Genomic DNA, 26,486 nt, shown 5'->3' with positions numbered 1-26,486 from the left:
GCCTCAGAGGGACAAAGGTCACGTATTAAGAGACTAAGTGATGAGATAGAGAGCAGGGATAAGGGGAAGGAACAGAGGTAGACAGGGAAGGGATTTTAGACCCAGACTGGAGGATAAAGGCCTCCATCTGGATAAAGGAGACAGACATGAGCCAGAAGAAAATGGCAGTTTATACAGATGTAAGGGGAAACCCCAAAATAAGATGAGGTGTTTAATATTGAATGAATATTCGGTCATGGTAATTAGATGAACTTAAAGGGGCTTTTTGATTGCTGGATTTCAATACTTTTATAGATGTGCCTTTGTAGTCAGCCTCATGATGAGGAAGTTGACAAATAAAGAAAAAGCACTTGTCAGCTAACTTTTGGAATGTAATCTATTGTTTGAAACAAGACAGAGGGGTTCAGTACAAGGGCAAGGCCTGCCAGAGCCATGTAAACCATGCTGGAGCTAGCTAGAGTCTCTTCATTAGGCCTTTGTTGGACAGCATATTGTAGGATATGGTCTAGTTCACAATGTAAGACATAGCCATCTGGAATTTATCCATGGGGATGGGATGCCAGTAGCGAAACTCCACTCTCAGTATGCAGACATGTCTCAGAGGTTGGTCTTCACACCTCTAACCATAAGGTAGTTGTTTTGTTGTAAGCATCATGTAGGTGCCCTGCTCTAAACATCATACAGGTATCATACTCGACTCATCAGGTAGATGTCCTCTTGGTCATCAGGTGGGTGTCCTGATCTAAATATAGCAGAACTGGCTTCATGGATGCTTAGATTAATTGCAAAGGTATTAACTTTTCCTATAAACATTAGGGCTCTAGTTTCTAAAATAAAGAAGCCATGTCAAACTAGAAATGTCACAGTACAGTCAATGAGGACATTTAGTGGAAGTAGAAATTGCCATCCCCAAGATAAAACAGTGCTGGCTTGCTATACCCTCTGTTGTTCCCAGAGTTCCAAGAGGCAACCAACATTAAAGGTCATAGGGTCAAGCAGTTCTAATAAAGTGTTAGTTGACTATATATTGGGAATACTTTCAAGGGCCAGCCACACTATTTATTATTACAAAAAGGTGTGGATAATGATAGATAAGGTGAGAAGAAAAGAGGCTCTTCATGGCCCTGTTGATCATGGTGTAGCTAGGTATAAGGACTGGCATTGGATCTGAATCCCCAAGACCAGGTTCTTAGCACAAAGATATTTATTTGGCCCAGAGAAACAATGAAAGACTCTTTTATTTTAATTTTTTAGCAAGGCAGAGGGAATGGGCAGAAGTTCAAGGCTTGCCTTAGCCATGTAGGCCATGCTGGAGCTGGCTAGAGTCCCTTCACTAGGCCTCTGGTAGACAGCATCATTGTGTTGTATGGTCTAGCTCACAATGTGGGGTAGAGCCCTCCTGAATTCAGTAGTAAAGTCCTATCTCAGAGTGCACTCCACCCCTCTAACCAGCATACAGGTATCTTACTTGACCCATCAAGTAGATGCCTTGTTCATCATCGGAGAGTATTCTGCTCAAAATCAGGTAGGTGTTCTGATCTAACTATACCAGCACTGGCTTCCTGGGTGCTTAGATGAATTGTAAAGTCACTATATATTTTCCTATACCCATTACAGCTCTGGTTTCCACAATATGGAGGGTTTGTCAAACTAGAAATGTAGCAGTATAACCAATGAGTCTGTGTAGTGGAAGTGGAAGTGGAAGTTGCCATCCTAAAGGAAAATCACTGCTGGCTTTTTATATCTTCTCTTGTTCCCAGAAGTCCAGGGGCAACCAACCAACAGGAAAGGTCACAGGGTCAAACAATTCTAACAAAATGTCAGTTGGCTACACATTGGGGATCCTTTCAAGAGCCAGGCACACAAAACATTATATGATACAACCAGGTGAGGACAAGGATAGATAAGATGAGAGGAAAGGATGCTATTCATGGCCATGTTGACAATGATACACTTAGGTATAAGGTCTGGTATTGGCTCTGAACCCGTAAGACCAAGTTCTCAGCACATAGAAGATTTATTTCTCCCAGAGATAACAGTAGATAACAGAATAAGAAACTAAGAGGGGATAGAGGAACAGGAAGAAGGGGAAGGAACCAAGGTAGACAGAGAAGTATTTCATCCCAAAGTAGTGGACGAAGGCCTGCCTCTGTACAGCAGAGTCAGACATGGCCCATAAGCAAATGGCAGTTTATAAACGTACAAGGGGAAACCCCATATAAAATGAGGTGTTTAATATTGATTGATTGGATGTGTTAATTGAGTGAACTAAGGGTTGTTTTTTGTTTCTTTTGTTTGTTTGTTTGTTTGTTTGTCTTTAATTTCTGGACTTCAATACTTTGATAGCTGGACCTTGGCAGTAAGCCTCAGGATGAGGAATGGCCAAATAAGGGAATAGTCCCTGGTGGCTAGCTTTAGGAATGTAATATATGGTTTTCAGCAAGGCAGAGGGTACAGGTAGACAGCTAATGCTTGCCAGAACCATATAGGCCATGTTGGAGCTGGCTAGAGTCCCTTCACTAGGCCTCTGGTAGACAGCATCATTGTGATCTAGCTCACAATGTGGGGTGGAGCCCTACTAAATTCATCCCCGCAGCTGTCAGTAGTGAAATGCCACTCTCAAAGTACAGCAGGATCGTGGAGCTCTGCTTTCACACCCCTGATCATAAGGTAGGTGTCCTGCTCTAATCATCACTTTGGTATCCTACTCTAAGTGTCATGGAAGTATCCTACTCTACCCATCAGGTAGATGCCCTGCTGGTCATGAGGTGGGTGTGCTGCTCATCATCCTGTAGGTATTCTGACTGAAGTGCAGGAGCAGTGGTTTCCTGGATGATTAGGTAAATTGTAATGGCATTATCTTTACCTATTCTTACTAGAATTCCTGTTCCCAAATTAAGGAAATTTTGCCAAAGAAGAAATGCTGCAGTGATGCCAATGTGACTGTTTAGTGGAATAGATGTTGTCTTCCTAAAGACAAACCACTGGAGGTAAGTAGTTTCCCCTGCTTGTCCCAGAGCAGAGGAGTGCTTTCCTCTTTACAGCTAGAGCCTCAATAAGTGGAGAGAGGCCCTGCCCAGGAATTGGCAAGACTAAGACTAGAAAAGGAAGGCAGAGGCTTCTGTGATGCTTTCCCTAGTCTTTGAATATCTTATTTAGAATGATTAAGCTTAGCAAAGACACATACAGGTGGTTCCTAGTGTGATTCAAATCTCAGACAAACCATAGCAGAAGAAATATTTTCTAAAGATATCTATATCCCAGGCAGGGAGAAGAAACATGCAGTAATTTGAAAACGTGGCAAATGTGAGAAGACAAAATGGCCAACCGCAAAGACAGAGTAGCTGATGAGAAGAAGATAGACCTAGCTTCAAAATTCATCAACCAAGCACCTCCAGGCGAGTTTAAGGAAGTCTTCCATGATATTCGGCAGCTGGTTAATAATGACAATCTCCTCAAGGAAAGGATAGGACAAGCAATTGCTCAATATAACATGCATCAGTTCATACCCGTGAAGATAGAAGGGTATGACGATCATGTTTTAGTTACAGAGCATGGTCATCTAGGCAACAACAGATTTTTCGATCCAAGAAACAGAATTTCTTTTAAGTTTGATCACTTACAAAAAACAATCAGTGACCCCCAGCCAGGGATTACAGATGGAAATTTAACATATCTCAGAGAGTCCTGTGATAGGGCTTTAAAAGCCTATATGAAACAATATTATTCTACTGGCTTTAGTACTGTTTATGGTAAAACGATACAGGGGGAAAAAACCATTATTGCATGTATTGAAAGCCACCAGTTTCAGCCCCAAAAGTTCTGGAACGGATCCTGGAGATCACAGTGGAAATTAACCATCACACCACCCACAGCACAGGTAATTGGAATGCTCAAGTCTCATGTTCATTATTATGAAAATGGAAATATCCAGCTAGTTGCCCATAAAGATGTGCAAGAGTCATTAACTGTTATCAATGAAGATCAAACTGCGAAGGTATTTATTAAGATCATAGAGATGGTAGAAAATGGGTATCAGGCAGCACTTACTGAAAACTACCACACAATGTCATGTACAACATTCAAAGCCTTGCGCAGACAGCTTCCAATTACCTACCACAAAATCGACTGGAACAATGTATTTAACTACAAAGTTTGCAAAGAACTCAAGTTGAAACATGCTTAATGGCCCACTGTAGCAGTCTCTAGGATGTGTGGGCATAAAAGATCCAATAGGGTTTGCTCATAAAATAAATATGAGAGTGACTTATTAAGAAAATTAACCAATTGAAAAAAAAAAGTTAACTGATCTAGCTTCATGGATTATTGCTGAACCTTTAACCCTGTTTGGATTTAGTTATATATCCTCTGCCTTGTTAAATCAAACACCTATGTCACTCTCAAATTCTTGTTGAATCTAACACCTGTGTTACTCACAAATTGAAATAAAACCAAGTGAAAAAAAATCCCAGGCAATGTCTTTCGAATGTAACCTGGTATTTCAGAGAATGCTAGTATTTTTTTTTAAGATTAATTTATTTATTATAGGTAAGTACACTGTAGCTGTCTTCAGACACTTCAGAAGAGGGAGTCAGATCTTGTTATGGATGGTTATGAGCCACCATGTGGTTGCTGGGATTTGAACTCCGGACCTTTGGAAGAGCAGTCGGGTGCTCTTACCCACTGAGCCATCTCACCAGCCCATTTTTTTTTAACAGGATGTAAAACTCATTCCCCCATCACCCTGTCCACCAAGAACTCACATGTAGCTATGATATATCAACCTTCCCAGGTTCACTGGCAGGTATATGTGTGACATTTTGATGATCAGGCCTTAAAGGAATGTCAGGGGTATTTTTTGGTTTGTTTCGATTTGTTTTGTTGTAGTGTCTGATGCTTTTATTCAGCTTTCTTTTTGGCTCAGTAAATTTGTTTCCAAGTAAAACCTGTGTGAGCATTTTTTATTACTATTGTCATTTATACTATCTATCCATGCCTATATATTGAGTAGTTCGATAGAAATACATACAACTGCAGCCCTCCACAACTGATGGCAAGGACACAGTTTTCATTAAGGTCCTGGCCACCAGGAATTTGACCATGCTTCAGTGAATATATGAACAATACATATTAGACTTGTTTCTTCTTTTTCGTCTTGTTCTTTCTTCTTCTGCTTCTCATTCTCTTCCTCCTTCAATTGATTCTCATCAGGAAATCAATCCATTTACTTCTTCAAGGGGCTTAAAAACTATGTGCAAATAAAGGAATTCTTTGTCAGAAATAAAATTGGAGAATAGTAATGATCTCTTGTCTTTAATAATAGTCCTCTAAGATGAAAAAAATGCTACCATTAATTTTTTTTAAAGGAAATTCACTGTTTATTTAAGGAGAGGTGCTGATTCTAAGGTCTAGCTTCCTAATTGCTTCTTAATTTATCAATAAAGAAGGCCAGGAGCCCAATTGGAAGGTACAAGTGGGACTTCTGGGTCCCAAGAGGAAAAGGAGATGCAGGGAAAGAGAGAGAGGGCTTTTCTGCCATCCTTAGGAACTAGAGGAAAGCCGCCATTATGTAAAGTCTGGGGCAGCTAGAGCCTGCAGCCTCCGCTATGGATGGGGGCCACGGATGTTGGCGGGGGGTGGGGGTGGGATAGCTGATGCAAGCCACTAAGTTTATAGGGCAGAAAGGAGAGATGGAAATAAATTCATAAGGGCACGCATTTCCAGGCATTTACGCGCCCAGCAGTTGTGCTATAAAAGGCAAGCTATAAAGTGACAAGTAGAGTGTGTGTCCTCTATCTGCACATTAAAGGGTCTCAGGTTGGGTTGGCAATGAGTCCCCCCACCCTCCGGAGCAAGAGTCTTGGGAGTGGGCTGGTGGAGAGGTCGACTCTGGAGCAAAGGCAGGTAGAAAGAAGCTGGGTTGAGGCTGGCAGCAGCAGATCCCCAAGCTAAGCTGGAGCAAAGGTGTTTAGAAAAGGAAGCCGGGTTGGAGCAGACTGTCATTTATTAAGGAGCTAAGCCTGTGGGACAAAGGGGAGCCAGGAGGGGCCAGAGCATGGGCAGCAGCTCCTGGGCAAAGCAATGGCATGTTTTTAAAACTACACGCAACATGTTTATCTTTTGCAACTTTCCCTCCAATACAATGAAATGCTCTATTGCAGATTAATGAAAAATACAAGGTATAGTTGAGTCCTCTCTTGAAAAGTGCAGGTTGGTTGGGTGGAATATGAAGTTTACTAATAGGAGGATAAAGTCATGGAAATGTATCAAGAAAAAAATAACTGGCAAAGAGCATCCTGATACTGTCAAAAAAAAAATGGAAACTAAATTCAGAATCCACCCAACTGTAGACTCTCTGTGAGTCACAACATTTTGTAACTTGGAGTGTGGGATAAATCTCTTTTGAACACTTTTAGTCAGAGAGGACTCTGAATTGCAATCGAAGGAGAGGTATAGATGTAGAATATAAATGATGAAAATATGAGATCTATGCCATCACACCTTTTGTTTGAGAGATGGAATGCAATATATGTAAAATACTTAGGGGTTACTACAAGTTCACTTGGAATCCTCTCAACATTGCTATGAGGTAGAAATTATTCTTGGAGGTAGAAATTATTGACGGCAAGGAAACAGTAAGGAAACAGTAACTCAGTAAGTATAGACCCAGCCAGGGGCTAATATCAAGACTTCCAGTTTGTCCAGGCTTTCCTTACCCTGAAGGTGCTTTACAAATTGTAGATTCCCTGTGAGCCACAACACTCTAGTCACTGATTAGTTGTGGAATCAAATCCCTTCTCTATTGTTTACCAGCTATATAACTTTTGCTTGTATTCCTCACTTTCTTACCCTTGGCTTTTTAAGCTGTATAATGGAGTGATGTGAAGCTCTTTGCCTTCTTATTTTCTCTCTGTGTAGCTTAGAACTCTTCAGTGGTGAAGGTTTTTGATGGACAGTTTTATAGCCTCTGCAAATTTTGAAAGGATGGGGTTACTGGTAGTACACTTCACCAAAAGAACCTACAATTGAACAAGCATCTTCTACGCACTATTCAGAATTGGGCAAAACAACCAGAATACAAATGTGAGATGTGGAATCTTATTAGCATGTTATAAAGTTTAGCTTACAGGAAGTGCACATGAAAGAGAAAGTTCACTGTGATTCTGTACTGTGTCAACATCAATTTCACCTAAAGGCTTCCACATTTTTAAAGCTCAAGCAATAGCCTTGGACTATGACTATGAGGATTATGTTTATAGGACATTAAAGGTGAAGCATTCCTTGGCATTTTAATTTGGTGAGAAATCACTGGTTTTGGAACTAAATTAAGACTACCTTTTTCAACACTGAGGGGAAGAGAGCAAGGAGGAATTCTGGATGTGTTTTAAGACTGTGATTGCTCTGCACACTAGGGGTCTGGGCACAGACAGGAAGTGCTAATTAGGACAGTAGCCTTGAGCCCTCAGCTTAATTAACACTGGAGTAAAGTCAGTGATAGCAGTGTAGTGAGGACATGCTTTCTTTTTCATTTCCTTTTTCAATCATTCTTTTCTCAGGCTAAAAAAAAAGTCAGTCTTTGAAAACATTCTTTTTTCTCTTTATTGAAAATCTAGAGAACAAAGCCAGTTGTTCCAACTGTTCATTTTCCAAACTTGCTATAGGAACACTACAAAATAAAACGAAGCAGAGGTTAATTTTAGAGTGAGAGTTTGGAGATAGTGCACTGAAGAAGCAACTTGTAAAGTGAGTGATGGAAAAATTATGTCACCGGAATTTAAGATGGAAAAACAGTAACAAGCAATATGTAACTTAGGAAATGTGAGTGCTTTGACATTTAGGGAAAATTACATTATGAATGAATGAATGATATTTATGTATATCATGAATAAATGACATATATGGAAAAATAAGTATTTTAAGGGCTAAAATAAGAAGTTACATTTCTATAAAACTCTTGATAACAAAAAGAAGCAGAAACAAGAAATTCTAGGAAACTTGTTAAAATAGAGGAGTTTGCTATGGAGGCTCTAATCTTTGAACTGTATTCTTTTCAATTCAGAGTGCTAATGTAGTATCCCTTTTATCCTGCCTCTCTCGGTGACTCCATGACCACATTTCCCCACTCTTTCAAGTTCTTCATCTCAGTTAAGAGCCTGCAAATCCAACACTTAACATTGTGGTAATTGCTGTAGAATAACCATGTTTCACCTTTCTCTTCCTAGAAATTCATGTTAATAGAGATCAAAGAGTGGCAGTAAATGAAAGAGTTCATGTGACCTTCCTAACTGTGACCAGAAAATGTCAAAACAGAGAAAAGAGTTTGAGGAAGAAAGGACCAAAAAAAGAATCTTAAGGAAAACAAGCTAATTAGTAAAACTCCCTTTTGTACGTGCTCGCACCATAAATGGCAAAAATGCTTTATGAGTTTTGTTCTTTAAGGCACAATTTAGCTCTTCTAACAACCATTCAAACAAAATCGATTTTTCTCAAATAGAAAAGCAAAAAAACAAAAAATGGAGATTTTCAGTTTAAAAATAGCCTGTGTGTTTTCTTTGTTAGTATAAAAACTACTTTCAGTTGTAAAAAATAATAAATGAATTACTTATGGGTTCAACCTCCAGAAGGCAAGATACCTTATCTTTAATTTCTTGATTTCATCAAAGTTACAAATTACTCTCACTAGAAAAATTGAATTCACTTTTTTTTCACCAGTTGTGATTTTCATGTCTTAATTAAGTGTCTCTGTTATACTTCACATCTCCAGTCATCAAAACAATTGGTTGATTTTGGCAGTCCACAAAACTAATGATTCAACTGCAGCCTATCAAATGTTTCAATATTTGGATTTCAGATAAGCCCATTGGGTACATTCAAACAAAGGAGATGGACTTGAACTTTCTGGTATTTTCCAGATTATATCCAGAAAAAGATGGTTATACAATTTTTTTTCGTGCCAAGCCCAAAATATCCATCCTTAAAGTTTTCTTTGAACAATATACTGTCTTTGAATTTTGCTAAATTTTATTACTTAGAATTAAAGAATTAACGCTTATTAGAATCAAGTCTCCTGAAAACTGACATATTCAATTACATGCATCTGTTCTAAAGAACAGACTGTCTAGACAGAAGAATACCACTGTGGCTTAGAAGGAACATGATGCGTTTACAGAGACTGTTTCTTCGGCTGGGTGACCGTTGGTGTGATATGTGCTATGAACACCATGTAATAAACTACTTTTTAGCTTCCCACATGTGTGTAGATATGAGCAATCTCAGTGGCTATAGCTATAAACAAACTGAGACCGAATTACAGCAATGTGGTGCTGATAGAGAAAAACACATAAGCCAAAGATAAATATGAAACACCAGCATTAAAAAGGCAAACTAAGAGCAAACAAACAAAACCAGATTAATATAAATTAAAGCCAAGCACGCATCCAAACTCTGTGCAAGAAGGAATGTTAGCCTTTGTTCCCTGTTCCAAGGATATTAACAACTGTATTTAGGATAATGAGTGTGTAGTCATTTATTCACATGTACATGGAATAAGAACAAACTGTTGGCTAGCTATGAAAAAATGAAGCATCTGTCTTGGGAAACATCCTCACAAGTAAAACCATACTGAGTGAATGCCATATGCAAGCAAATCAGCTAGGGGTACTGGTTGTCTCTGGTAGAAACTTACAAGAAGGCAACCCTTACATTTTTAAATGTTTAGGCTTAAATGTATGTCTAGTACTTCAGCATACAGAGGACATGTTTGATCATGTGAAGAACCTGAGTTAAAATCAACAACCCCCAACATGAGTTTATGCAGGCTATAAATCACATGCACTTTACAAAGCCATGGGCAGTATGTGCAAAAAGGATTCTGTTCCCACTACCCAGTCTCTAAACTTGGTTATCAAGAGATTTAAAATACAATCATTGCCAATTTTCTGGTTTTCATGGCTTAGAAATCTGAGGAGGCAGGGATTCATTTCTTAGTAAATTTGCCTCTTAGGTTGAAGAAGGAAGACACAAATGACAGGAGAGGACATGGCATATGGTGGTTGCTAAGAAACATGCAATAGAATACAGGCTGCCACTTAACAGTAACCAGAGGGGGTATGAGCTGCGATATCATCAGCCATGGTAGCTCTGTATCCTGGCCCAGCAGGGATCACTGCTGGGGGTAAAAGGAAAAGGAAAGCAGTCTCATTAGGACAAATGAAAGAAGACCTGGACAGGGAAATGAAAGGCAGAGGCCCTTCCTGCACTGAGACAGCAGCACTATGAGCACCCTGCAGGGAAGGCTCACTTTGGGTTACTTTCCAATACGTTAGGACAGGATTAGGAATGACTCAAACTCTGCAGTTCGTTCACCTGATAGTAAAAGCTCCATTTTGAATTACCTAGATCCAGTGATTTCATTAATCAGATCTCAATGAGTCAACTACTGTCTCTGGCTTAATGAGCTCTATCAAAGAAGAAAGTCAGTTGAGCTTTGAATAGCTGAACTACATAGACCCCAAACAGCCATAGAGCAGGATATACTGGTTGCCACAGCCTAGAAATGTACAGTTCAGTCTCTGGGTTATGTCAGATCTGGGTGAAAGTCCTGATACTTCTACTTGGTTACTTTAGATAAGTTATATACTCTTCTTAAGTCTTGAAGTACTTATTGTGCTTTATAGAGACAGAATCATACATCCTTGATGGCTGTTTGAGTTTAGGGTAGCACTATATTTTCTTCTATTCATAGTGTTCTATTTTGGAGAAAAGCCCAACCTATGTCTGCTTCTGGAATGTATACTGATCAGAATCCCAACACACACACACACACACACACACACACACACACACACACACACACACACAAACACACACTGTGGGGGAGAGATACATATAAACAGACAGACACAGAGACATACAGTGACACACATGGACACACAGCTGTGAGCTAAAGTGTTCTAATGCATGCAGTTACTTAGAGCAGGCTGATCATCAGATCCTGCTGTTGAAATTTTTAAAATCTAGTTTATGGGCTCATATATGGCCAGAGGAAATCTCTCTTCTTTTTATTCAGTGATAAAATTGGCAGAGTAGCTGTCAACTACATTTCATATCATATGGATATGTATATCAAGCTTGTATACAACAGAGAGAACAGCACTAGCAGTGAGGATATGCAGAGATAAGAAAAAAATGCCTTGGCATTATTCATATATCTGACCACCTCAGTTCTCCATGACAACCCTGATTACCACTGCTCAAACAGCTCAATAATAAGTTCATGACAACATATAAATCCTTTAGCATAGTGTCTGGCACAGAGGATGCAGTATGTTTTTACATATTATTTGTTCGAGTAGGGGAGAATCACACTTCCCTTTCTATTCACAAGTGAAGATATAATTGAAAGAGATCTTTCTCCACCCAATTGTCAACTAAGCACCATACTAGATGACATACCCAGAATAGACAAATGGGACACAGTGTGACTCCAGAGCAGTGAACTGCTACTGAGTGGCACTGATGACAACGACCATACTTGCCCGTGTCATCTGGTTCACTGAAACAATTTGTTTAACTGCTCTAATGTTCTAGCTTCTATCTACATGGACTCATTCTTGCTGGCAAAGACTTCATAGTTTCTACTAAGTCAATATGAACAACAAAAAAGAAAGCACTGTAAAGAAGCATTACAAACACTAGGCCATGGCTCTGCTTCTGTCACTGTCTCAAGTTTAAGGCAAAATATCACTTAGGAAAAGGTCATAAATGTACTTTATCTAGAAAGAAATGATTTCATCCTGTTACAATGAGGAGAGACTTAGAGAATATATGGAAAATTACTCATATTTGTATCATGGACTGTGGCTAAACACTCAATATATCAGTATAGTGACCTTCTTTTCTGGAAGTATCCGATACTAACTGAAGATCTTGGTACAACTAATTTTAACTAATTTTATATCTATGGCTTTTTCGACTACCAGTGCAAATCCAAAGCCAAGATGCCTGAGAATTTTTAGTAGCTTACTATGTCTAACCTCCTAAATCTTATACATTTGAACACTGCTTGAATTTTGCATGACATTTGATCTATTTAGTCTCTCCACCACAAAATAACTCACATATCTATACTCAAATTCCAAAGTCCAGTGATCTTTTCTGAATATTATGGTTGGTCCCATTACATACCATTCTATCATCTTTCTAGCTATACTCTTTCATCCATTCCAGAGGCCCCTGGTTAGCCATATTTTTCTTGCTCCATGAGACAGAGAAATTAATTTCTCCTTATCTAGAGATGGGACCTAACCTTCTATTTGTCTCATGCCAGAGGTTTAGAAACTTTTTGTGTTGCTGGAACAGACATTTTATGTTTCACTGTGTACCTATCAGGCTTATTTAAAGCATGTCCCTAACAAGAGTTCTGATACAAGATGCATTTTTTCATTACTCTGCAATTGATTCATAATTCACTAAATGAGAATAAGATGAGTTGCTATGGAGAGACTGATAGGTGATTTAATGAGGGAAGAAAGGGCTTGCTGGGGAGCCATGGCTGCAGTGAAGTGCTGCTGATAGATAAGAAGGAGGTGAGACATGGAGGCTTTGGAGCTTTGAAATTTCATATTCAATTTATACATTCATGGGTACAGTCTCAGGACACTGTTAAGGGTAGATGTGATAGAGGAGAGACTAAAAGGGGGGAGAACATTCTAAGAGGTCTGCGATTGTTGGAGGATGGGGGAATCTGAGGGAGTGATTTGGTGGTAAAACTCCTGAATCCAATCCCTAGGATCTCCCCTTTCTTTGTACCCCCTTACAAAAATAAGTTATAAGAAGATGTAGGTGAAGATAGCATTGATAAGGATTAGCCTAACCTTGAGAGTGAAAACTATGTCATATAGGACGAGAATTCGTTAGGAAATTTGGATGTCAGAGGATGCAAACCTATTCACAGTATACTCTGAATGCAAACATATGCAAATTTCAAAGAATAGTAAGTCTTCAAAAGTTAGAAACTCATACTTGTTTAAAGACTATGTAAATGTTCTTAATTCAAGCAAACGGCATGGGTTATAAAAAAAAATTGAATGTAGTTTGCAACCTCTGAAGCCTTTTTTGATATTTCTCGTAGGTTGAAATTTCTTCAGATGTTTACCTAATTTGAATATTTGGGACAATTACTAGAATCATTTAAAAGATCTTTTGTGATATCAAATGTACCTGGTTTTGGCTTATTAATTTATTACAGTTATAATTTAATTCATATCTGTTACATGATTACTTGCATGGCATATTTAAAATTTTTCCCTCTCCTACAAACTCATTTATGCATGGAAATGTTTCTCATTAGTCAATTTCCCTTTTTAATATATTTGTAGTCTACAGATTATGTATCACTGTTTTCAACCCCAAATATGTACATTATTTTACTAGAAGGTGTATACAACATGCATTTAAGGTTTACCCACAGCTTCTAAAACTTCCTTACATCATAGCTATTTTTCTTTAAAGCCATAAACTATGAACAGCAAGACATGATACTTTAGAGGAAAAAAAGCAGAGATTGGAAGTTAAAGTGTGTCAGTGTTTAAGCGTCTGGGATCAATTTAGTGAGCTAAAGATGATAACAGTTCATGGGATCCTAGAGGCCGAAGTCATTAGGAGCTCATATAGCCTTGCTCCTCTGGGACTAATATATTTCCATTGACAACTGGTTCCAGCTTCTGCCATGAAGCCAGCCTCTTTCCTGCTTGCCCTTGGCAGTGCCTGGTGCTTATCTACCTAATTGTTCTTTGGTTATGGCCCATCTAGTAGGCAGTCACAGTCAGTGCTCAGACTCAGAGACAGCAGTGGCAGTAGATCCAGAACTTGTCTCAGGTTCATGTTCAAAGTATGTCACCTTTCTCATGGGACCAAAAAATAATTAAATACAAAAACTCACCTTTTATTTATTAGGCATACTTTGTGGAGTTTGAAATAAAATACCAAATGGAGACTGTGAGTCAATAGCTAGCTTTGGAGTTTTAGATGCATTGCCAAAAAAAAAAAAAAAACCTCAGAAAAATGTCTGGACTAAGGATAAGTATGTATTTTTAGAATATTGATGATTGAACTTGAATTGAGATGAATTCTCGTCTTAGTTCATATGACTTAACTAAAATGTTAGCTAGTCTACCTGAGAAATTGCTTGTTAGGAATTAACTTGTCCCTGAAATTCAGTAGGAACTGTAATCATTATATCAAAGTAAAGAGCAGAAGACAAAAAAAAAAATCCAAAAACCAAAATGGTTTAAGAGACAAGTAAAACCAACTTCAAGGTTATAGATATATGCGTTGATTGCCATTTGTGTAATGCTATTCAAAAGAATAGCCTCATCCATAACATACGATAGATGGTGGGTTGTAAGCTCGGCAAGAGATCTGACTGAAAGTATTTAAAACCTAATTAATGAAAGCTGTGCTAGGATTACAAGGAGCCATTCTTTCCACTTCTCAGCAGTCAGCTCTGCATGGTTCTTATTTCTTCAGAGTGGATTATCCCTGATGGTTTTAGAGCCATCCTTACGAATAGCTGCATTATGTAATGTGGAACATGTTGCATATTTCCATACCTCTGTTAATAGTCAACATTTCCCCATTGTCTGTTCCAAGCTTCTCTGAAATTTTCACCAAGGATATTCTTCCCTAGAAGAGTACTGTGGGGCTGGAGAGATGGCTCAGCGGTTAAGAGCACTGTCTGCTCTTCCGAAGATCCTGAGTTCAAATTCCCAGCAACCACATGATGGCTCACAACCATCAGGAATGAGATCTGATGCCTTCTTCTGGAGTGTCTGAAGACAGCTGCAATGTACTTACATTTTTTTTAAAGAAGAGTACTGTGTCCATACTGACAAATTTCAGACATTATATGAAAGAAGAAGCTATAAAGGGTCTCAGAAATGATGTCATCACTATAAGAGGATGACTGTGAGGAGACCAGGATTTTGCCATCTAATGTTGGCTTGCAGCAATGGCATTTCCTAGCAGTTTGGTAGAATTCAGACTCATAAGCCCTGTCTCAGGCTTACTGCATGAGAGTTTAGCAGGGTACTTTGCAAGCATACAGTACAGGACTTATATTGACCTTGAAGAAAGAGGAATGCATTGAGGAACAGAGCTGTCCAGATCACCAAATCAAAAAATGAAAAAAAAACTTTAAAAAGGAGAAAAAAGTTTTTTGGCAAGAACTATTATAGAGTACTATTCTATTCACTCATTCCCAAAATGCTTGGACCTTGTGACTTAAAGTGCTTACTGAACTGTTTCCAGATGACACCCAACCAGTCACCTTCCACCATTCTGTTGAGACTGAGCAAGCTTCCTCCATTTTTTTTTTTAGGGAATGAATTCTGTTTTTATTTCTTTGTGAGAAAGCTTCAATTTTAGATTTCATTATAATCACAGAAATTGATGAATTTCAGCATTCTCTTGAATAACATTGCTTTTATGTACCAAACTTGGAACAGTTTAGGAATTTCAGTTGTCAATAGTCTTAAAAATGGCTTAAGTACTAACTTTCCTTTTAGTTCAAAGAAAGGCAGAAGTTGTGGTTTGTGTTGATCACAGGCCAGTGGAAGTTATTAGGATAACCCTCCATACTGAGGTCAGAGACCACTGCTTCCTCCATTTTTAACAAGACTTATATTATTCTCCTAGAAATAATTTGACTCTACATCTCCTCTAGATCACATGTGTTCTTACCAACTTCTCTTCTGCCTCCTGCATTCACAGACATCCTTAAATTTCTATGAGATTAAAAAAAATTCCTTGATTGCTGGTCATGATGGCACATGCCTGCAACTGTAACAGTAAGAAATCATAAATTCAAAGCCAGCTTGGAATACAAAACCCCTTCCTGGTGGCAACCATCTACTGAGTTTAATAATCACTAATCAGATGGAGATTTGTGCTCTGAAGAACTGCTACAAGTTCAAAGCCAATATTATAACTTCCTGGTCAAAAATGTAAGCATATGACTCATGGGTAACTAGTATTATTTTCAAATCCATGACCATCTTCAAACTTAATGACAATGAAAAGCACAACTTCAGGGCTGTCTTGTGGGAGAAAGTGGTTGAGGTGCCAGTTTTTACTTAAAAGTGTACATTCTAAGCCACCTATGTTAATGGGACACTGATTCAGAATGGGGGATTAGTACAATTCTGTTATTGTCACAGTTATGCCAGATGGTGACACTGTGCCCTCATCAAAAAATTGTGAACTATTGATGCAGAACATGTTGTAAAGTGTTCATTGAACAAAAAATGAAAACAAACAAACAAACAAACACACTTCAGGGCCTATTGTTGAAAACCTGTCAGAATTTTTCTCTCTGATATCTGCAGAAGCTGATGAAACAATATTCAATTCTGTACAGATTTTCCACTCCTTTCCTTGAGCCATAGGAAGCAAGAAAGTGACTTCACATGCCAGCAGTGTTTAGAAACCGTCTTTTTTTCCCCTCTAAATATTCTAACACCTGTATAGTATTGTGATCCAAAGTAAATTTTTTACTTTGCATACTTCAAATCTTCTTGTAAGCTTGGAGACCTTGGCTAAGTTATCCACAGTTCTTATGACTCATGTTGACACCCAAAGATAGGATAATCACAATAGGTATGTAAAAGAGCTTTGGGAAACATAAATAATAAAATGCAGCACTCTATCTCTACTGCTCCCCGAATAGCCCCGCAGGGAGAGATCATAGAGGCAAATTGTTGAAGATGTTCCTTGGCTTCCAGAGTATGCAGATTTCTCTGTCCCTTGTAGGGAACTGGTACCCATGTAGGGAAGTTGTTCTACATACAGCATAGTTGGCTAATTGATAACAGATTGTTCTTTCTTTCTCTGACTTCACCATCCAGAATTTTGATCCTTAATGCATTTTTCTCTTCATTTGAAAATCATCAAAGGACTATATTTAACATGATCTATCATTACACCCATACTGGCCCTACAAGTCTTCTTCCATCTGATACTGACTGTGTCAGAATAGGTGATGCTAACTTTTCTCCTCTGTATGGTCAATCCATCTCTGAGGTGCCTATTGATTCTGACCTGTGTTTGCTTAAGTGGCTTTGGTTTGCCAGGAGCAATAGATATAAGACACTCTTGTGGGAAATGAAATACAGAAATTGAACTCTTAAAAGACAAATAGTGTTAAGCCCCTGGCTTTTGTGGGTAAATCACTGGAAGTCACAGATTTGCTAAATGTTTAGAGGAGTTGGTTATTTAACTGAGAGAACAAATGAGATGTTATATGTTGGTTTGGCCAAAAAGATTGTCTTTCCTAGTAAGCAAATTATTGATTATAAACTGTTAGGATTCCTTTGGAGTCCTGTGGCCAATCATATTATTCTGTCTGCCTTAAATGTCTGCTATGTTCCCATGCCAACCCCTTATGAAATTTCCACTGGAAAAAAATGAGTAGCAAATTTGGGTCTCAGTGCTCATATATAATTTCAGATTTCATTAATGGTTATTAAGTATATGCCCTGAGGATGGATAAAATTCCTCATATGAATGGAAAGAGAATTGAATTTATAAATAAGGTGACTCTGTTTTCAAGGACTGTTCATTAGACATATCCAGGGCACATTTTAAAAAGCATTTAAATGAGAGGTGTTTAAAATCTCACAGGAATAAAGGCAGGCCATGTTGGGAAAAGATAGTCCTGCACAAAAAGTTCTAACAATGACTAAGTCTGAAAGATTTTATTATGTCTACCGTTTGAAAATGAATTTTCCAGAAAATTTAAAAACATTATAAACAATTTCAAATTTTGATCTGAAAGACATACATTTAGAAAATATGGACTTATCTATTTGTCAAAAGCTACATGGATGCCAAAGGAATATTTTTAATTTAATAACCGTGACTCAAGAATCCTGATTGTAGATATGGTAAAAAAATATTAAAATAAAATAAAATTTTAAAAAACCCGTATTAAGTAATCTTGACTATGCAAAGCCTCTTGAAGTTTTAGGCCATAAAGACACAAAACAGCCAATACATTGTTAGTAGGACTTGTCAAAAGTTCAAGTAAGAAATTCAAATCCTCTTTAGTTCCATTACAAATCTGCTAAAAACTATACAAATGGGATGGTTGTAGTTTAATGAGAATAAATATGCAGACACTGTTTGAAATAGGTATTTAAGCTGTCCATCTCTATAAAAAAAGAACAGTTGGTTTTCGTTTCACTTTTCATGTTATAAAAGCAAATGAAATATTTGCCTATGTTTTGAATTTCCATGTAGAGACACTGGTGAACTGTACATACTTTGGTATCAAATGAGTTTTCTGATATCAATTTGTGGCAAATTATCTTATCAGCAAAGGATAGGGAGTAGTGTAAAATATTTAAATTATGTCTCATGTTACTTCTTGAAATTTCATCTTTAAATAAAAATAATTCCCAAATGCAGAGAAACTTGAAATCAATAAAATTTTCCCTCCTGTGGTATCATTTATTCATTTCCTAAGAAGATGTTCTGGAAAGCAGCATGACAAGTGATTAGCCAAATTGAGGGACCATGGCAACTTTCTGATACCATTGATGTATACACAAATGCTCTAAGGAGCAGAAATGTACATCATCACAAAAAAAAAGAAAGAAAGAAAGAAAGAAAGAAAGAAAGAAAGAAAGAAAGAAAGAAAGAAAGAAAGGAAAAAGAGGAGAGAAATTTACTACGCAAAACCTATCATTATTTAGTTGCACAATATATCAAACATAATTCTAATTTTTATTGCTTTCCCAGGTAGCATATGAATATGTTGGATTTGTGTAACCTTCAAACTATGTTTTTCTTTTAAGTGTGATTTTAAAATATGTAATGTTTTCAACCAGGTGGTTGCATGTATCACAAGTGCAATTCCAGAGACACAGTTGCAAAGGTTTGCAAACGTCATGCCAATGCTAAAGCAACTTGATACAAGACAGTAAGAGTGAAAATGATAATATAAATGCTATTTACTTGGTTATATGGTTTAAGTTTCTCAACTGATAACTTAAACAGAAATGCTTCGGAAAATAAATAGAAAGCAATATGAATTCGGGAACTATGAATTCATTGTACTTCAAAGCAATAAAAGAATAATTTCCTTTCCTCCATGAAGCAAAGCAGAAAATGAAAAGAAAAATACAGAAAGATTTTCATTGTTCATTTTATAGATTCTTTTGTTCTTGTTACAGAGTTGCTAATCAGACACAGTAAGTGGCCTGGCAATGAATGGGGGAAATGAGTTTTAAAAGCCAACAACCTCATACTAAATGATGAATTTATGCCAGTGAAGCAAGTTACTGATTTTTTTTTCTTGCTTTTGTTTTGTTTTGCTTGCTTTTTTGTTTCTTTGGTCACTTCACACTGAGCATGGGAAAAAGAACAGATTTAGCCCTGATTCATGGCAAAAACCTTTGGCAAAAGGCAGATCACAGCATGACCAAAACAGAATCCCACCACCTCTAAGCCAGGGGTCCTTATCAACATCATAAAAGCTCAGGTGGCAGCTGTGGAATTCCAGATGAGCTAATAAATATGGAACAAGCTAGGTTCCTTCTGCAGTAAAGAATGCCAACAATTTCCTAGTGGACGCCTGTGAGTGCCTTGTGGTCCCATCTCTTTATAGTTCTGAGAGAAATAGAGACACATAATGAACAACTCAGTAAACAAAGAGATCCAAAGATTTCAGAAGCAAGAGGTAGCTTTTTTTTTAATTGGATATTTTCTTTACTTACATTTCAAATGTTATCCCCTTTCCTAGTTTCCCCTTCAAAAATCCCCTATCTCCCCCTCCCCCAACCCGCCCACTCCCATTCCTGGTCCTGGCATTCCCCTATACTGGGGAACAGAACCTTCACAGGACCTGTGGCCTCTCCTCCCACTGATGACCAACTAGGTCATTCTCTGCTACATATGCAGCTAGAGCCATGAGTCCCACCATGTGTACTCTTTGATTGGTGGTTTAGCCCCAGGGAGCTCTGGGGTTACTGGTTATTTCATGTTGTTCCTCCTATGGGGCTGCAAACCCCTTCAGCTCCTTGGGTACTTTCTCTAGCTCCTAAGAGATAGTTTTTTGAGCTAAAGAAATTCAAGGATAATTTGAAGTTGGGACAATTAGTGAAAAGGGGATATGCTTCGTTTTGTTTTCTGTTGCTGAATGCTTTCCCATATATCCCATACATCCCATACATTCACATACTTGAAATATTAAAAGGAAGGGGAGAGAGAGATGGCTCAGCAGTTAAGAAAACTGGCTATTTTCCCAGAGGACCCAGGTTCAATTTCTAGCACCCACATGGCAGCAAACAACTGTCTGTAACTCTAGTTCCAAGGGATCTGACATCCACACACAGACATAGATGCAGACACAATACCAATGCACACAAACGAAAAATAAAGAAATCTTAAAACTAATTTTAAAAAATTACAAGGAAGCATGAAAAGTAGATGTGCTTTGGAAAACATATCTAATGAATGGGATTTATAAACTGGTATTGTTTTTATTTTATGTGTTTTGTCATCATGTATGCATATGCACTACATATGTGAAGAGGCTAAAAGTGGGCATCAAATCCCCTGGAACTGGAATTGCAGATGGTTATGAGTCATTATATGATTGCTGGGAACTAAATCCAGGTTCTCTACAAGAACAGCTTAGGGCTCTAAAGCACTGAGCCATCTCTCAATGAATGAAATTTTGCTCTGTTATATGAAGCTGTTACCAATTTTCTTGATAACATGGCACCATATAGCAAATTAATTATCAATATATAAAGGATATAATCATTTATCTCTATATATGTACCTATGCATATATACTGACTCATATAGAGAATTGAAATTAACACTATATGACAAGCAGCCATTTATAGTGGAGGATGTTTCTGTAATCCATACAGTCCCTTTAAAAAGGAGAAACAACTCCTGTGCTATTATACAAAGGTTTACAAGCAAGTTCCAAGACTATATGATGATAAATGTATTATAGACACATATATGTGAAATAAAAATCAAGGCATTGTTTGTTTGGAACTAAGTAAATGTTCATAAGCAGTATTTCATTCTTCGAAACATATTTCACATAGAGTAACAAGATTGATTTTTATCTAACTATTATACTAAACCATACAGTGAATAAAAAAGAAAAGTAAATCACTAGGGTCTGAAGACTCAGAGAATTTGCAGGCAGAGAGAAGGGCCTTTGGGACTATACAGTCTAACTCCCTTGCTTCACAGAGAGGAGCCTGAGATCATGGACATTCCTTCTACATGAAGTCACGCACACAAGCTAAGGTCAAGGCACTATGAATGTGTACATCATAAGGAGGATATATATATATATATATATATATATATATATATATATATATATGCATAAAAGCACTCAGAGAAAGAAAGGACATGAAAAACTGTGCAGCCGGCAACTGTGGTAATGTTTTTTTTTTTTCTTTTCTTTTTTCTCCAGAGAAGAAAACTATCATTGCACCAAAGAAGAATTGATCAAATGAAAAGTCTAGCCTTTCTCTGGAGGGCTGAAAACTCAGGTGTCAGATAGGGATTTCCAGATACAGTCACAGTAACAGGAGGGAAGAATTCTCTTATAAAGATGCCTGGAAATTTGCCAGGACATTGAGTTCAAATAGCATTGCCAGTCTATCTCTGAGTTGTACTTAGAATCTAACTGGGGCACTCTCATCCAGTGTGTGTGTGGTGTGCAGAAGTGCTTATCAATTTCTGTGTACTCATGGACACATGTTCATGGCAAAGCCAAGGTCTAAATAGATGTCTTCTTAGATTATTCTCCACCTTGCTTTTGAGGCAAGTTCCCTCAGTTGATATGGGATTCACCTATTGGGCAAAACTCTCTAGGTAGCAAGCTCCAAGGATCTTCCTGTCTCTATTTCCCCACAATAGAATTATGGATGCATTTCACCAGGCTTGACTTTTTACTTGGGTTCTGGTATTCTAATTCAGAGCTTCATGATGTGACAAGCACTTCAGTAGTTAAGCTATCTCCTCAGGCCTTTCCTCTGTTTAAAAACATTCTTTTGCCCTGTCCTTGCTGTGAATCTCAGAAGAACTCAGCTTCCTTGTACCTCTTCTCATTGCCTTTCTCATTGCTATCACCAGCTGAAGGATATGATAAAACCAATTGTGGTTCAACCTTCAGGCTTCCAGATTGAGGCAGTGTGGCAAAGACCTCCAAATTTGCATTCTATCAAGTATCAAGGTGTTGCTGCTGCTAATGGTACATAGATCACAATTGGATACAGCACATAGCAATTTGCAATTTAGATTTGTGGAAATCAGATTGCTGAACTTATAAATAAAGAAAAAAACCTATATTTTCTCTTCTCTCTCCGTACCTCCCTTCATTTCTTCAAGAAAGGATATCACTGAGTAAGCCAGGCTGTTTTACAATTGCTATGTAGAACAGACTGGACTGAAACTAACATATAACCCTTAGGCATCAGCCTACATAATGCTAGTACTAAAAGCCTGTGCCACCATGCCATGCTGAAAATGACACTCTCTTAATTAGAGATTATAGTGGGTGTGTATGTTTGTCACCTATAGATGAAAGTCATGGCAAAGTGGGAGGCTTCAAACATTGCCATCAGGAAAATATTGACAAGTATCCATGAGAGGAAATTTCCAAAGAGGGACTCAAATGATCTCCATATGCAAGATCAATGAGATGGAATGCCTAACAAAAGCAGTTTCAGCAATAAAAACATCAATGAATAATTGCTGCAATTGTTGAGGTTTATGTATGTAGTTCCAAAATGTTTGGAGAATTTTTATGAGTCATTTTTGGGTAAAATTAAGTATTTCTGAAGCTATCTCATTAGAAAAGAACGTTTTAATTGTTGAAACTTTCCATCTTAGTTCTTTCTTTTAAAAAGAAAAGTATTTCATTGTTTATTTTTATCTTATGTGTATGAGTGTCTTCCATGCATGTATGTGTGAGCACCACTTGCATACCCAGTGTGCATAGAAGCCAGAAAAGCATGTTGGATCCCCCTGGTACAGGAGTTGCAAAGGATTGTGAGTCATGTGGATAACTGAGAACTGAACCCTGGATCCTCTATAAGAGTAGAAAGTGCTCTTAGACACTGAGTCACCTCTCCAACCCAGAAAAGTATTGCACAGTTTAAACTGGATATTTTTATTCTTGGATTTTCCTTTTAATGGAACTTACCGAAATGAGCAAACAAATGATCCGCTCAAGCATCCTATTCTGAACAATGCAATTATTGATAAATTAGAGTTTCTATTTTGACAGAGTTTAATAAAATGAAAAAGTAATCGCCATACAGCTTTAAAAGCAACTCAAAATTTTACTTTAGCCGGGCAAACACAGAAGTGGATGCTCACAGTCAGCTATTGGATGGAACACAGGGCCCCCAATGGGGGAGCTAGAGAAAGTATCCAAGGAGTTGTAAGGGGCTGCAACCCTGTAGGTGCAACAACAATATGAACTAACCAGTACCCCCTGAGCTTGTATCTCTAGCTGCATATGTAGCAGAAGATGTCCTAATCGGCCATCATTGGGAAGAGAGGCCCCTTGGTCTTGCAAACTTTATATGAGTCAGCACAGGGGAAGGCCAGAGCCAAGTAGTGGGTGTGGGTGGGGAGGGGAGCAGGGGCGGGGGGGTTATAGGTAATTTTCGGGATAGCATTTGAAATGTAAATAAAGAAAATAATAATAAATTAAAAAATTAAAAAACAAAACAAAACAAAATTTTACTTTAGTCCTGATGAGTGGTTTTAAACCATATTAAGGTCAGTTCACTGCATCTTACTTTTCTTTGCACTTTGCATAAAGCACTGGCTTGTCTTTCATGACAAGATACACAGCAGCCATGTTTTAGGTTGGTTTCTTTATTCTCTGCATCTTCGTTTGAATCCGTAAGCCACTGACAGTTTTGTCAGATTTCCAAATGGTCCTATATCTTCTTGAAAATAATATTTAACCAATATCTATCAGTATATTACTAACCTCCAAATATAATTAAAGGAGATTTAACATCTTGTCAAGCTTTAAGAAAAATTGACAAAACTTAAAGAAGGCAAGTCGTAAATTATACCTGTCTAGTAAGCAGATGAAGCAAGCTATTTAAAATCTGTACACAGTTAATTAATTTTACACTGACAGGCAAATGGTTACAGATGTTCCTATGAGATAACCTTTCCCATTTTGAGTCTTATCCTGTAAAGTATTTCTTTCCTTCCTGGGAACTCTGATACTAGAAAAATTCTCTCTCTCTCTCTCTCTCTCTCTCTCTCTCTCTCTCTCTCTCTCTCTCTCTCTCCTGGGCTATTAACAACATAAATACACCATTCTAATTTGGTAAATTTGCTAAAAGTATGCTTGAAATCCTGTCACCTTTCTAAGAGAAATTCTTGAAGATATGAGAGATGATATTCCCATAGAATGAAGACATCTTTCTAGGCAGTACCTGTACTTGGCATTACAGATTCATATTTAAAGAAGATGGGGGTTATGGCGGTGATGCTGGCTGGAAGCAGGACTTTGATGTGGTGCTTCTAAGCTGTGGGTCAAATGACTATTTTCAGAGCTTCCCCTGCAATGTGAAGGGGTTGGCAACAGGATCACATAGATAACCAAATCTACTTTCTGTAAGGATGTGAGATGAGTCTTTCTGGTGGTGCTACCTTCCTCCCTTTCTTCCTTCCCCTTCAATCATGCCCCTTTCAATGCCTGCACCACAGGATGCTCTCCCCTATTCTATTGGAATAACTGAAACCTCTCCTCTCCTTTCTCTGGTGAAAGCTCTGCTCTAGCTTCTCCACTGCTTCCCTTCTGCTCCAGCTTCCCCCAGTCTATGTCATTCACTTCACCATGCTTCATGCTTTACACACAAATCTCTGCACCTGGAACAGAAATTCAAGTCCCCATTTTTAAGTCTATTTTTTTTTTGCATGGACAGGTAAGCACTTTTTTTTTCCTCTTCAGTAGAAGGGTTTGTGTGGATTCTAAAGTATCTTCTCTGCTGATAGAAAAACTGTTCTGAACACCTGTATTAGTCAAGAGCTGTCAGATGGGAAATGTGAACTGGAATTAGTGGCTGACTCCTACAAGACAACAGACCTGAATGAGCTCTAGGTTGGTCAGCCATCTGACCACCAATATCAACAAAATTCTTCTATTTGAGGTGCAAATGGCCACCACTGTGAGATCCTTAGACAAACTAGGAAACACTTTCCCTACCAATCTGACTTTGGGGGTAAATGTATCAAAAAACTCTCAGCCACCAAGGACACCTCTGGCAGATAAATGTTCAGGGTGTGGGTAAAGTTTTAGTCAGGGGAAAGTGAAGGCTTCCTTTATGGACAAATACAAGCACATACCACCTTTGAGAAATGTGGGGTTGAACCATTCTGCAATAGTTATTGCAAACATTGCACTCAGTCTCTTCTTTGGCTGAAGTCCTTAGTACAGTTCCCTGCATTACAAGTAGAAGAATGTAACATCACATTTCTCAGCCAAATACTGGACATTTATTTTCTTGGATATGCCCTGAGTACCAAAGAAAAGAACAAAAATTTGACATGTCTTTTTATACAATCTCCACAAGCTACTCAAATACAGGCTTCTTTTCAGACGTGTTGTTTGGAAAGGAGGAAATAAATATGGAGTTGCCTTTGTCTTGTAGAACCAAAGAGCCCAAACCAAAAAGACTGCACTGTTTTGCAGAAACTGTTTGCTTTGCTCTAAGTGCCTGTTACTCATTGGGAACGTCAATAATTGCCCTACTTTCTCTTCTATCATGAGTGGGATTCATAGAATATTTACACCAATCAATACCTCCTGCTTTGACGCAAATTGTCTCAGCTTTGCTATCACTTTTATTTTCTATTAATGACCATATAAGTGCCTGAGAACAGCAGGAAGCTATTATCTTATCACACAGCTGAGATCATTATCTCCTACTCTGCAAAGCAGACAGCAAAGAAATAATTTCTTTTACCAAAGTGTAGATTAATATTTTAAGTGAATTTCTACAGGAGTCTAAAAATGTGGATTCTGTATTCTATTCCTTTATTTTTATGATCACACACTCTCACATACACATTCTTGTATGCTAGTTTTTATAGAAGAAACACATATTGCTTTCCATAACTGGTAACAAATTATTTAATCCAGTGAAACCAGGTGCCCACAGTGTCCTATTCTCTCATCAAGTACATGAGAGTTCTGGCTATTGTTAGGGCTAAGTTTATAAATAAAACAGAAACCAGGTGGTGGAACAGAGTCCACGAAATCCTTTGTGAGGCTATCTTTCAAGGTTTTACTATGATTTCTGTTTCTCCTTGTTTTTAGGATGAGATATGCAGATAAACTACACAGAATGTAATGTAGAAGACAGAATTTGTTGCAGGGTAGAATGTAGCCAAAGATGTGCATTTTAGGGAGAGTT

The 26,486-nt window shown here is 38.0% G+C and overlaps 1 protein-coding gene and 1 pseudogene across 2 annotated transcripts in view; one reads left to right on the top strand and one right to left on the bottom strand.

The window, feature by feature from the left end:
* Mid1 (midline 1) overlaps window positions 1–26,486 on the bottom strand; it is a 343,526-nt gene that overhangs the window by 255,638 nt on the left and 61,402 nt on the right. The window lies entirely within an intron of this gene.
* On the top strand, window positions 1,451–4,402 carry LOC110314140 (annotated as a pseudogene). The gene is made up of 2 exons (XR_002380156.1): window positions 1,451–1,525; window positions 3,265–4,402. The product of XR_002380156.1 is annotated as an F-actin-capping protein subunit alpha-1 pseudogene (transcript).

This window comes from Mus pahari, chromosome X (genome assembly GCF_900095145.1).
Source record: "Mus pahari chromosome X, PAHARI_EIJ_v1.1, whole genome shotgun sequence".
NCBI classification, from domain to species: domain Eukaryota; kingdom Metazoa; phylum Chordata; class Mammalia; order Rodentia; family Muridae; genus Mus; species Mus pahari.
This window is presented reverse-complemented; position numbering and strand designations above follow the sequence as displayed.